Source organism: Mandrillus leucophaeus, unplaced genomic scaffold (genome assembly GCF_000951045.1).
Source record: "Mandrillus leucophaeus isolate KB7577 unplaced genomic scaffold, Mleu.le_1.0 Scaffold316, whole genome shotgun sequence".
Taxonomy (NCBI): Eukaryota; Metazoa; Chordata; class Mammalia; order Primates; family Cercopithecidae; genus Mandrillus; species Mandrillus leucophaeus.
Genome location: NW_012103321.1, coordinates 778,893 through 792,130, shown reverse-complemented (window position 1 = coordinate 792,130; position 13,238 = coordinate 778,893).

Below are 13,238 nucleotides of genomic sequence, written 5' to 3'. Positions count from 1 at the left end.
TTGAGGAATCGCCACACTGTTTTCCACAGTGGTTGAACTAGTTTACAGTCCCACCAACAGTGTAAAAGTGTTCCTATTTCTCCACATACTCTCCAGCACCTGTTGTTTCCTGATTTTTTAATGATCGCCATTCTAACTGGTGTGAGATGACATCTCATTGTGGTTTTGATTTGCATTTCTCTGATGGCGAGTGATGATGAGCATTTTTTCATGTGTCTGTTGGCTGTATGAATGTCTTCTTTTGAGAAGTGTCTGTTCATATCCTTTGCCCACTTGTTGATAGGGTTGTTTGTTTTTTTCTTGTAAGTTTAGCTTTTTAAGGATAAAATTATTTTAAGAACACAAAAAGCAATTTTCTTCCATTCTAATTGCTATAGACCCTGAATTATGTCAACATGATATTTAGTTAGTCTGAAAAAATTAAGACATTGAACCGTGCATATCCAGCTTTGAACACTGAATACCACTTGGCATTCTTTTTATTTATCTCTAGTCATTTTTGCTTTCACCTTTCCCAAAGCATGATCCCAAGTGTAACCATCTTCTTAATCTCACTCTCTACTTTCAAAATATCAGTCAGTGTTCTTGTTCTGTAGACACATAGAAAATAAAGACTATCATATGATAATCTGCTCTTTTTTTAAAACAGTTTCCTAACGTACAGTTGACACTGGAGCAACTTGGGGGATGGGGTGTCAATCCCTGCCCAGATAAAAATCCTCATATGACTTTTGATTCCTCACCAAATTGACTAATAGTCAGCTATTGACTGGAATCCTTACTTATAACATAAACAGGTGATTAACACATTTTGTATGTTATATGTATTATATACCGTATTCTTAAAATGATGTGAGTTAGAGAAAAGCAAACATTAAGAAAATCATAAGGAAGATAAAATATATTTACAATTCATTAAGTGGAAATGAATCATCATAAAGCTCTTTATCCTTGCCATCTTCACACTGAGTAGGCTGAGGAGGAGAATGAAGAGGAGGGGTTGGTCTTACTGTCTCGGGGTGGTAGAAGTTGAGAAAATATCCACGTATAAGTGGACTTGGAAAGTTCAAACTCATTCTGTTCAAGGGTCAACTGTACAAGAAAGTGCTGAAGCACAGTGCTAGCTACATGCAAAGTCACCAACAAATGTTAGTCCCTTAGTTTAAAGGAAGGAGTTTTCTAGCTTAGAGTAAGGAGTTTCCTAATGCACAGGAATCAGTGTTCTTTTTGCTTTAGGATTAACTATTCAACCTGTATGCACCCATCAGTTCCTTATTGTTTTCTCTCAGTTTTGGTTTTATCATTTGTTTCCATTTCTCTATTTTCAGGGTGTTTCTCTCTCTCTCTCTCTCTTTCAGTCCTGATTCTTCCTCATTATAGTCTTTCTTATCCAGACCTAGTCTTCGTCCAGACTTCCTATCTCAATGAAAGCACCATCACTCCTATCAGAAGTTTAGGTATTGTCTGCCCTTCCTGCTCTTATACATTTCATCTCCTCGCACCCCCTACCCCCTGCATTTTGGGCTCAATGGGATGTGGGTTTGCAGCTGAAAAATGACTTTGCAGGTGGTGGTATGATGTTGCTTTTATTCGTGTGTTTGTCTTAATTTAGACTATGTTCTAATGCAGGGATCCCCAACCTCCAGGTCACAGACTGCTACTGGGCCTCACAGCAGGATGTGAGGGGAAGGGAGCATTACCACCTGAGTTCAGCCTCCTGGCAGATCAGCCAGGGCATTAGAATCTCAAAGGAGTGCGAATCCTATTGTGAACTGTGAATGCGAAGGATCTAGGTTGCATGCTCCTCATGAGTATCTAATGCCTGATAACCCCAACCCACCCCCTCACCCTCACCTTACTGTGGAAAATCTGTCTTTTGAAAAACTTGTCCCTGTTCCCAAAAAAGTTGGGGACCACTGTTTTGATGTTTTTTTTGGTGGGGAGAAGAAAACATTTAGAACGTGGGAGGGTGGGATGGGGGGGTGGGAGAGATTCTTTCATAATTGCATTCTCATGTTTAGATGATTGCTAATCTACTCTCACCTTTGAACTGGTCCTGAAAGAATTTCCCCGTTGTAGGAGCTACATTTCCTTTATAAAAATTATTTAGTGGTGACTGATGTTCCACCGCAAAAACACCATTCTCTTAATGAGACTGTCACTGTTTCACAGTTGCTTTTGCTGTCTGTGTGGGACAAGGCCCAGGATGTCATACAGCCTGAGAGATTTCACTACCAAACAAAGCTTAACCACCATGGGCTGGCCTAGAGAAGCAAGAGTGTGCTCGTGGTCAACTCAGAGTTACTGTGTTTCTGGGTGACCTGGAGCAAAATGACTTCATGTTTGGGCTGTTGTTGCTCACTCTAGGTCTCTTCTTTACCCCAGGGAAGAACCTGACCCAAAAGGGCAGCAGGCAATAGATGAAAGGCTATACTACACCTTTCCCAGTCAGGTCAGCCAATTGAGTGCTGCATACTCCCAAGCTGCCTTTAACATTTTCCTAGGTAAGTCAACACAAAATAGTTTTTCTTCTTTCTGTATTCTTGTATTCTTTTCATTGTATAAGAGTATTTTATGGTGATAGAGGCAGGAGGCAGAGAAACTCTAGGCAAACAGGGGCAGGTTCGCCCCACCTTCAAGCTGAAAAGTCTGAAAGCCACAGTCCCCTCTCTCCTGATTGGTTCTTTCTGAATAATGTCTTTTTTCTTTCTTTCTTTTTTTTTTTTTTTTTTTGAGATGGAGTCTTGTTCTGTGGCCGAGGCTGGAGTGCAGTGTCACAATTTTTGGGTCACTGATACCTCTACCTCCCGGATTCAAGAAGTTCTCCTGCCTCAGCCTCCTGAGTAGCTGGGACTACAGGTGCACGTCACCACACCTGGCAGATTTTTTGTATTTTTAGTAGAGACAGGGTTTCACCATGTTGGCCAGGCTGGATTTGAACTCTTGGCCTCAGGTGGTCAGCCTACCTCAGCTTCCCAAAGTCCTGGGATTACAGGCATGAGCCACCCCATGCCCTGCCCCACGTCCTGTGCCTACAAAGATCCGCAACTCAGCCGGTAGAGATGAGAAGCGGCTGGACATCGAGGAGAGGCAACTTGACTTTAGGGACAATGGCTGGATGTTGGAGAGAGGCAACTTGACTTTGGAGGAGAGAAGCAGACAGACAACTTGACTTCAGGAGAGAGCAACCTGCACTTCCCATCCGCTTTCCAGCTCCCCTCTCCACTGAGAGCAGCTTTCATCACTCAATAAAGTTTTCTGCATTCACCATCCTTCAATTCATCCACATGACCTCATTCTTCTTGGTCACTAGACAAGAATTCAGAACCCACCAAATGTGGATACCCGAAAAGGCTGTCACACTGGCCCTTTGCCCTTGCTGGTGGAGGACAGCCACCCCACGCAATGAGGAAAAAGCCTTACTGAGCTGATAACACTCTGCTGTTTGTGGACAGCAGAGCTAAGAAAGCATTGTATTACACCTCTGGGGCCTTAGGGTCACAGGCACCCCCACCTGGATGCCACCGCAGGGCCTGCACAGAGTTTGCGTCTGCTGTTGCCAAAGCAGCCAGCTGGTTCCTGCCCTCGATTACCTATGTGCTCCCTCCGGTGGGGTCGGAGCATGGTGGACTGAGGAATGGGGCACCCCTGCCATAAGTCCCACAAAGGGGTCAAGAAAATATGCCACATCAATGGGATACCGGAACATAGTTAAAAACTAAGGAAATCTAAATAAATTATGAACTCGAATCAAAAACAAGAGTGTACTTGGTCTCTGTATTATCTATATTAATGAAATGAAATGCTGACCCTGCGCTTGTTTCCCACATTTTCCATAAAATGGCATAGTTTTTCTTTTCTAGAGACTTTCGGAAGCTTGCAGTAAAGGAAAACAATGTCCTAACCAATGGCCTAGTTTGCGTGCCAGAGACCAGTGATCTCCTGACAACTCTCCTGTTCAGCTTCCCAGGTGCAGTGCTCAGTGTTGACTACCAAATGTTGACTTATGCTAGAGAACATTAAATTGCAGTCTACTGAGGGCTCTGGGTCAATCCCTACATTTACCTAAAAGGCAACAGAGTATTGGAAGTCACTTCTACTCCTGAACCTTAATACCCCATTATTCTGATTATTAAACTATTTTTAAAATCACAGCTTTCCAACTTTCTATTCCAAAAAATTATTTCAAGGACAAGACCTCTGTGTTTATTATTTCCATATGCTTGCTGAATGATGGTTAGTTTTTATTTTTATTATTATTTTTTTTGAGAAAGAGTCGTGCTCTGTTGCCCAGGCTGAAGTGCAGTGGCACGATCTCAGCTCACTGCAACCTCCACCTCCTGGGTTCCAGTGATTCTTCTGCCTCACTCTCCTGAGTAGCTGGGATTATAGGCGCGTGTCACCATGCCCAGTTAATTTTTTGTATTTTTAGTAGACATGGGGTTTCACCATGTTAGTCAGGCTGGACTTGAACTCCTGGCCTCAAATGATCCGCCCACCTCAACCTCCCAAGGTGCTGGGATTACAGGAGTGAGCCACGGTATCTGGCCAATGATGGCTAATTTAAACTGTCCTCAATTTATTATCTGAGAAGTATATACAAATAGGCAGAACGAAATATCCAGTCAGCGTAATGACATCACATTTCTTCTTTGAATGGCACTTCAGAAAAAGAATCTGTAGAACTCAATTTGCCATGTCTCTAACCTGGTTTTGGAAAACGGACCCACCATCACTATGAGAACAAAAAAGAAGTGAGATGGTTGAAATTCAGATCCATCCAGATGAGGTGAGAAAAGGAAGAGCTGTTTTGCATCTTGCCCTTGTGCTGCCTCCTTTCATCATTGGTAATTCTAGCCTTCTCTTATCTGATCATGCAGGCACACGTGATCTGAATGCACCATGGAAAACTTCCCAAATGCAAAGGAAATTAAAGGGGCTCCCTACTCTTTGTCCATGGATGGAGAAGTTATGGACATTCTGAACCAAATCCACTTCTTCTACTTATTCAAACTTTGTCAGTATAAACATGTTTTTGTTCTTATTGTTCTAACACTATGTAGAGGAGATGATTTACATGAAAATAATTATGTTGCTGTATTTCGTACTGCACTCTCTACCCATTCCTTAAATTGCTTTTATTTAAAACATTGAATGGGCTTCTGAAAACTTGGAATACATGTGTATAGTACTATTTAAAACATGACATCTAGAAAGCAACCGTATTTTGATACAGTTTGTGTACCTCATAGCTTTTGGGGAAGAGCAGAGGAGAAAAAATATCTCTAAACTTCCATTTTAAACAATGCATTGTGGCCGGGTGCAGTGGCTCACACCTGTAATCCCAGGACTTTGGGAGGCCGATGCACGGGGTCACCTGAGGTCAGGAGTTCAAGACCAGCCTGGCCAACATGGTGAAACCCTGTCTCTACTAAAAAATACAAAATTAGCTGGGCATGGTGGTGTATGCCTATAATCCTAGCTACCCGAGAGGCTGAGGCAGGAGAATCGCTTGAGCCCGGGAGGCAGAGATTGTAATGAGCCAAGATCGCGCCATTGCACTCCAGCTTGGGTGACAAGAGTGACACTGTCTCAAACAACAACAACAACAAAACACCAATGTATTGCGACAGAGGAAAAATATCGTTTCCTCACCCATTGCTAGGTTCATGGTGAGGCCTCTGTAATGGAAGATGGATGAAAGAAAAGGATAGACTTATTTAATGCATGTTTTATGTGACATGGGAGGCTTCATACAGAAATGAAGACCTGAAGAAACAGGTAAGCCAGTGTTTTTTTTTTTTTTTAGTTTTTTTTTTGTTTTTTTTTAGATGACGTCTTGCTTTGTTGCCCTGGCTGGAGTGCAGTGGTGTGATTTTGGTATCTGTGGGCGTCTTGGAATGAATTCTCCATGGACACCAAGGGACAACTGTATTTTAGTATACATCTCCACAAGATAAGGACTCTTTCTCTCTCTCTCTCTTTTTTTTTTTTTTTTTTTTTGAGACGGAGTCTTGCTCTGTTGCCAGGCTAGAGTACTGTGGCACGATCTTGGCTCACTGCAACCTCTGCCTCCCACTTTTGAACTTGCGATTTTCCTGCCTCAGCCTCCTGAGTAGCTGGGACTACAGGCGCGTGCCACCACACCTGGCTAATTTTTGTATTTTTAATAGAGATGGGGTTTCACCATATTGGTCAGGCTGGTCTCAAACTCCTGACCCTCGGCCTCCCAAAGTTCTGGGATTACAGGCATGAGCCACCGCACCTGGCCAACCTGTGTATGTTTCAATGCTAAGCTGGATGAGTAACTGGATAGTTGTGAAGAAGTAAGATTGGGTTAAAAAGTATGATCTAATGGTAACAAACCGGGCAGGGAACTTAGCAACACTTGCTTCAGATTCTTTTCTATGTCTCTATGCCTTCGGAGATAAAAACGTTCCTTTCCTTTATGTGTAGGCAGGGAATCTCTGACGTGAATATCTTAACGACCTGCTTCGTGGAAAGGTTAGAAAATCCTTCCTATGTTTTAGGACCTGCATCAGAAGAGAAGGGTGGGAGAAGGTCTGAGATACTTTCTTGCTTCTACTATTTTCTCAAATTCTTTCAGTTTAAAATATTTAATATGCCAAGGCACCATATCTTGGGTGTAATGTGTCTTGAACCCTAGCAATGTACTCTTAGAAGGAAGCTTCTATAAGTTTTATTGGCTTTCTCTTCCCACAAGCAAATGATTATTTTCATTTTCTTTATATATTTTGCCCAGCTACTAGAAGCGGTTTCCAAAAAAAAAATCTGACATTGATTTATTTTTCTTCTTCCCTCAGGTTAAAACGATGAAAAGAAAGCAACTATTCTGTTGGACTAAACAATTTATTTGAAACCTGGACTTCACAAAGACTCAAGTAGCATTCTTTCATTTGTTTCATGGTGTTAGTTGGTTTAACCTTTTTTGACTTGTCCAAGCACAGTGAATTCACTGCCCACGGGGAGTTTGCTGACCATCTGCTCTATGTCATGCATAAAAGCCATAGGACCTTTCTTCCTTTCTTGGTGTCCGTAGTTCCAGAAGGATTTAGTCAAGATAAAATTGCCTCCCATGTTGAGTTGATGTGTTTGAATGTAAGAATTACATTTGGAGGGGGAAAAAAATACGTTCCTTTTTTCTTTTTTTTTTTTTTTTAACCTATCATGAAGTTCATGGCGTAGGCCCTAATAACAAAAGACAGATTTAACAAGAGAAAAGCATACACGTTTATTTAATATAAGTTTTATGTGACATGAGAGCATTCATAAAGAAATGAAGGCCCAAAGAAATAGACAAACTTGAGGATTTTTATGCAGAAGTTTGATTAAGTGTGATTGGAGGACAAAAGGGCATGATCTAATGGTAATAAAAATTAAGATTTAAGGGAGAATTAAGCAAGGTCTGTTTGTTCATATTCTTCTCTGTGTCCCTGTGTCCTCAGAGGCAAGGCTGGTCCTTTTCTCTGTGTTTGAAAGGATATTTTTTGAATGAGGGTCTCATGCCCTGCTGCATGGAAGAAGAGTGAGGGGAAGGGGAGAATGGCTTTTCTGCTTCTGCTGTTTTCTTAAATGTCATGATGCCATATTTGGGCGGCAGCATGTCCTGAACCCCATTACCTTGTTTCTTTCAAAAGTAATTCCAAATTAGTATCTTGGAGGGTTATAAAGCTTCACTAAACAGAATGTCTGATACACCCGGACCCTCCGGAGGCCTTCTTTCCTCCATCTGCATGATCAATCTCTGGGGATTCTCACAATCATCCTAGAACCTCCAAAGAGTTCTCCACTTTTCTTTTCGTTTTCACATTTCATTTTAGTTGCTGAGCTAAGCCTGAACTGGCGTTTCCATAAATTCCCCTTTCATAGCTATAAATAATTATATTTCCCTTAGTCCAGTCTATTTACAACGTTGTGGTTTTAAAAAAATAAGTTAAAATTTAAAAAGACTTCAATTCGGGCTTTCAACTTATCATTTTATGTATTTTCAATTTTTGTGGATGGAAGGAAGTGTAGAAGAGAGGAAAACAAAGCCAAAGTATAAAACTGCAGGAACAGTGTGTATGACAGCATTTTCCACCATTATAATGGAACTAGAATACGTATGCCCTGAAAAGTTAGAAAAAAAGAGACCACATTAGATTTCCAGTGGAGGCGGCAGCAGAGCTTTAGAAATAAAGCTTCTTTTTACGCCTACTCTTTATGGGCACGGGTTTAAAATGGTATTTTTATTAACAAAGTAGTTCTATCAGGGAGGCATCCTTGGCATGCCAGTGCACCAGCTGATTCCCCTCTTAGTCTCTATTTCTAGTCTTCCTTATCCTATTCTTCCCTATTTTTATTTCTCTAGTTCCCATTTTTTTCCTTTTGACCTTCCCGTCCCTGCAATGTGCACGTTGGTCCTTAGCCCTTGGTGAACCAAACTCTTAACAGTTTCATGACTCTAAAACCACATCAAGAAAATCACAAAAGATTCCTTAAAGGATCAGGAAGTGTTACTGTATCTGTAAAAACCGCACATAGCTGAATTTCTAGGTCTCCTCAAATCTGAATTTCAACCTCAAAAAGCAGTTGAAGACGCCCTCTATTTGTTTAGTGCATTTATTAGATGGCTTGATGCAGGTCAAAGGGGGTGTGATTCTATTTTGAAAGTATCTCAGGTGATTTTGGTTCACACCCAGGCCCCCACTGACATTTTTTCCTAGATATCCGTTGAAAAATCAGAAATTACAATGAAATGCTGTATTCCACACGAAGAGAATGTAGGGGAGCGAAAATATCTTTTCCTCACCCATTGCTACGTTCATGGCTAAGGCCCCTATAACAAAAGATGGACTAACGAGAGAAAAATAAATACATTTATTTGAGTTTTATGTGACATGGGAGCCTTCATAAGGTAATGAAGACCTGAAGAAACAGGTAAACCTGTGTATTTTTTATGCTAGATTTAATAAGTAGATAGTTGTGGAGAAGTATGATTGGATTAAAAAGTATGATCTGACGACAATAATAAACTGGGGAGACTTAGCCAGGCCTGTTTTCTTAGATTCTTCTCTGTATCCCCGTGTCTTCAGAGATAAGGATGTTCCTTTCCTCCAGGCGTAGGAGGCAGCCTCTCACATGAGGGTCTTATGTTCTGCTTCAGGGGAAGGTCAAAAAATTCTTTCTAGGTTTTTTAACCTTCCTTCCTTCAGGAAGGAAGGGTGGGAGAAGGTCAGATAGGCCTTCCTGCTTCTGCCATCTTCTCACATTCCTTCAGCTTAAAATACTTAGTATGCAAGATGCCATATTTTAGGGGGGTGGTTTCTGAACCCCATCAAAGCTATTTTCATTGCAGAAAAAAAAAAAAAAACTGCTTCAATGGGAAACTATGCTTTATCTGGTACAACCTTCCTGTTATCTGATTCTAGCCTTTCATTGTCTTTGAGTTATTTTACAACTCTGTGTCTTGTAGGTAACTGATAGACATGCACATTCTGCCCTGTCTAATATAGGTTCAATTGACTTCCTTCCTCTACCCCTGGAAAAACTGGTTTTATTCAATTTGCATGCTAATTTCAATATTCCTGATCTTTAAATATGTCTCTTCACATTCTCTTGAACCAGTTATAATATCTTCTGCATTCCGTCTTTGATTAATGGTTAGAATCAAATCTTTAACGTGTTCATTTTTATATCTGTATGAGGGTCGTGATTTCACCCTTCTTTTGAAAATTATCTTGTAATGTCATTCTCCCTAGCCTTTATTCATCATTATTTTCCTAACTCTGATAGCTCTTTTTATTTTTAGAGAGGGTGATTATGCTTCCTGAGTTCAGTATTTGATGAGCATAAATATTTTTACAGGCATGATGGGCCACAACATTTAGAATTGGGATGTCCCAGAAAATCTGCACAACAATATTTCTCATGGAACTATAGAGATGGAAAAGGTCTTAAGTTCATCTCGTCTCCCTCATTCCAGGAACAAGACTAATAAAAATCCAGAGAAATGGAGAATTTTTTCAAGATTGCAGAGATTTTGAGTAGTAACAGAATTGTGTATGAACCTGTTGGGGCTCAGAACACGATACTCCAAAGTATGGTGCTTTAGCATGCTGACTACTTTGAACTAAAGGATATTGAAAGGCCTCAGAAGCAAGGTCTCTCTGAGCTTCTCCTGCTCCCCTGGGAGTCCCTCACTTCTTTTTAGTGAGCCATAGAAACCAGAATTCTTCTCCCACAAAGCAAGCCATAAAACTTAGAAAGGTCACTCTCTTTCTTCTCCCTTGAAGACTGCCATTCCATAAGGGTCCTGTCCCATACCTGGGAGGAAGAAATGTTACACAGAGAGGCCAAAAAGAATCTAAACAGACAGGCCTTGCTGGGCTCCTACCATTCCCAGTCTATTACCATTAGATCATACACTTTGGTACAATCGCATTTCCATATGCCTGTCCAGTCTTCATCAATCTCTTTCGTTATAGGAGCATCCCTTACAATGGACGAGGAAAGTTATTATACCTTTTCTCCCTTGCAAACCCAAGTCTGGCTAATTCCGGATTCCAGGGTCTTTTTTACTGCAGTAAACTCTTTCTAAAGTGGGGATAATAATATGGACCTGAAAATTAATGTAACAGTTAAATGATGTCTGAATCTGAAGAACCTAACACCATGCCTCACTCATAGCAGAGGCCTCTGGTGTTCTCTCTCAATGAATACAATGAAATGAGAAAGCAAATGCCACCATTTCTGTGTCTGCTTGGTCAGCCAGTCTCATTAACTCATAGGCACACTTCACATCTCATTGACATTTCCCAGAATGATTAGACACATAATAAATGCTCGATAAAATTTTGTTGAATAGAATTGATTTGAGCAGAATGAGCAGTTATGTGAAGGAACCACAGCTGATTTTAAACAAAGACTCTTTCAACTCTGGAGCTTGAAGGGAGAGCATGTTCTCATTGTGAATTGTACCCTAATCCTTACATCAACCACAAATTCTAAAAATAATCAAACTAGATTTTTAGTGAATGATTTATCATCTAGAGCAATTGTGTTTTCTTTTAAATTTAAATGTAAGTTTTTTCTTTTTTTAGAGACAGGGTCCTGCTCTGTCTTTCAGGCTGGAGTTCAGTGGTACAAGCATAATTCATTGTGGCCTGCAACTCCTGGGCTCAAGCAATCCTCCTTCCTCAGCCTCCCAAGTAGCTAGGACTATATGTACGCACCACCTCACCTGGCTAATTTTTATATTTTTTTGTAGAGAAGGAGTCTTGCTTTGTTGCTCATGCTGGTCTTGAACTCTTGGCTTCAAGTGATCTTCCCACCTGGGGCTCCCAGTGTGTGGGGATTTCAGGCTTGAGCCATCACCCACCTGGCTGCAATTGTTGTAACCAGATATCCCGACCTACTTTCTGCTGAAAATCACCCTACGTTCCTCTTTACATAGAAATATTATCACAAATCCCTTTGAATGAGCGACTGCCTATTTTAGGAAATCAGTGACTGTACTTATATTGGTTAGGGCTTCCTTCCCCAGCAAATATTCCCAGGTCGATCTTCAGTTCAGGCGGATGACGATGGGCAGTATTCGCAAAGGCACTCTATAGTATAGATGCCTGAGAGCTCTTCAGGCTGTGTGCTAACAATATTTTGATATACTCTGTTTTTCTCCCCCCTAGCTGTTTCCTTTACTGCCTGAGCTGTTTGGTCATGTCTGAACTGCTGCTGATGAAGCCTTTTCTGGCAGGTTGCCCGGGGAGCAGCTCTCCTGTAGATTCCGCCTCTCTCCAGGAGTTGCCTGCCTTCAGTATAATGGGCAACATTGAAAGCAGCAAGGCGTTCGGTCGACAAGGTCAGAGTGCCTTTCATTCCTGCAATAATCAACCAGTGTAGCTCTTCCTCAGACCTGGGGAGAGAGAAGATAGAGGTCAAAAGAGCAATTACATTTCACATTGACTCCAGAAAAGGCTTGGATCACAAGACTGAAAAGAAAAACGGATTCTAGCCTCATTCTTATCCATTCCTTTTCTGGTCATTTTTGTTATTAACACTGCCCTGAAACCATAACAAGTTTTAGCTTGATGACGTGAAAAACGCATTTTTCTGCCTGCAGATGAGATCTTTCTTCTTAGACATTTAGCACTGTCAGCATATTGCAAAAGAATGCAAATGAGCTGCAGGATCTATAACCAGAGACAGTAAGCAAAGGCCATTAATTATGTTTTTAAAAAATGTTAACCCTAGCAGACTGTATAACAAGCAATTGTGCTAATTTCAATCTGTAATCAGTCCCTACATTAGCATAACTTTATTTATTTAGCATTAAGGCAACAATTTAGAGAATATAATTTAGTTGGAAATGTCAGTAATTTTGCAGTGGCAGATTGTTGTTACAAAGCTACCTCTATTTGACCTTACAGCTGCCAGGACTAATTACTTTAATTGCATTAATTGCACTGACCATTCTGGTGTTTAATGTAGTTGCTGTTACTCTTTAACCATTGAGCAGATCAGCCTGGCTGAATTCTCAGTAAAATGGGCCAGTGCTCCTTTCTAAATCTCCTTTGATTCTTTTCTGCATTTTGAGAGCCCAGATAATTCACAGATTACCAATGTTCTCACTGAGATCATGAATTCTGAGGAGAGCTCTTGAAGGAAATAAAAATCTGTACTATATTACTGTATTTCCTCATGGATTCTTATTGCTCACTGCTGACTCGATTAAAGTACAATTAGTTCACTAATGACAAAGAAATGTGTAAGAAATGTTTGTGGCAGTTTTGACAGTAGATTAAAACTCCTTTATTTCACATTTTGGAATGAATTTCTATGAACAAGTCTGTACTCTTTATTTCAGCCTTATCGACTGAACCTATAGCTTTCCCCAGGATTGGACTCAACGCAAATTGAAATACACAGCGATGTCCTAATTTAAGGATAGATCTAATTTAAGATCTATGGCCTTGGGAATCTATAAAATAGATACTTCCACCTGACAAGGAAAGTTTCACAGGACATTTAATAAATACTTTACTACCAGTGATACATCTATTAGTCAAAATGAAGAGCACTTGAAATATCCTTTTTTATTTTGAGACGGAGTTTCGCTCTTGTTGCCCAGGCTGGAGTGCAATGGCACGATCTTGGCTTACCACAACCTCTGCCTCCCGGGTTCAAGCGATTCTCCTGCCTCAGCCTCTCAAGTAGCTGAGATTACAGGCATGCACCAC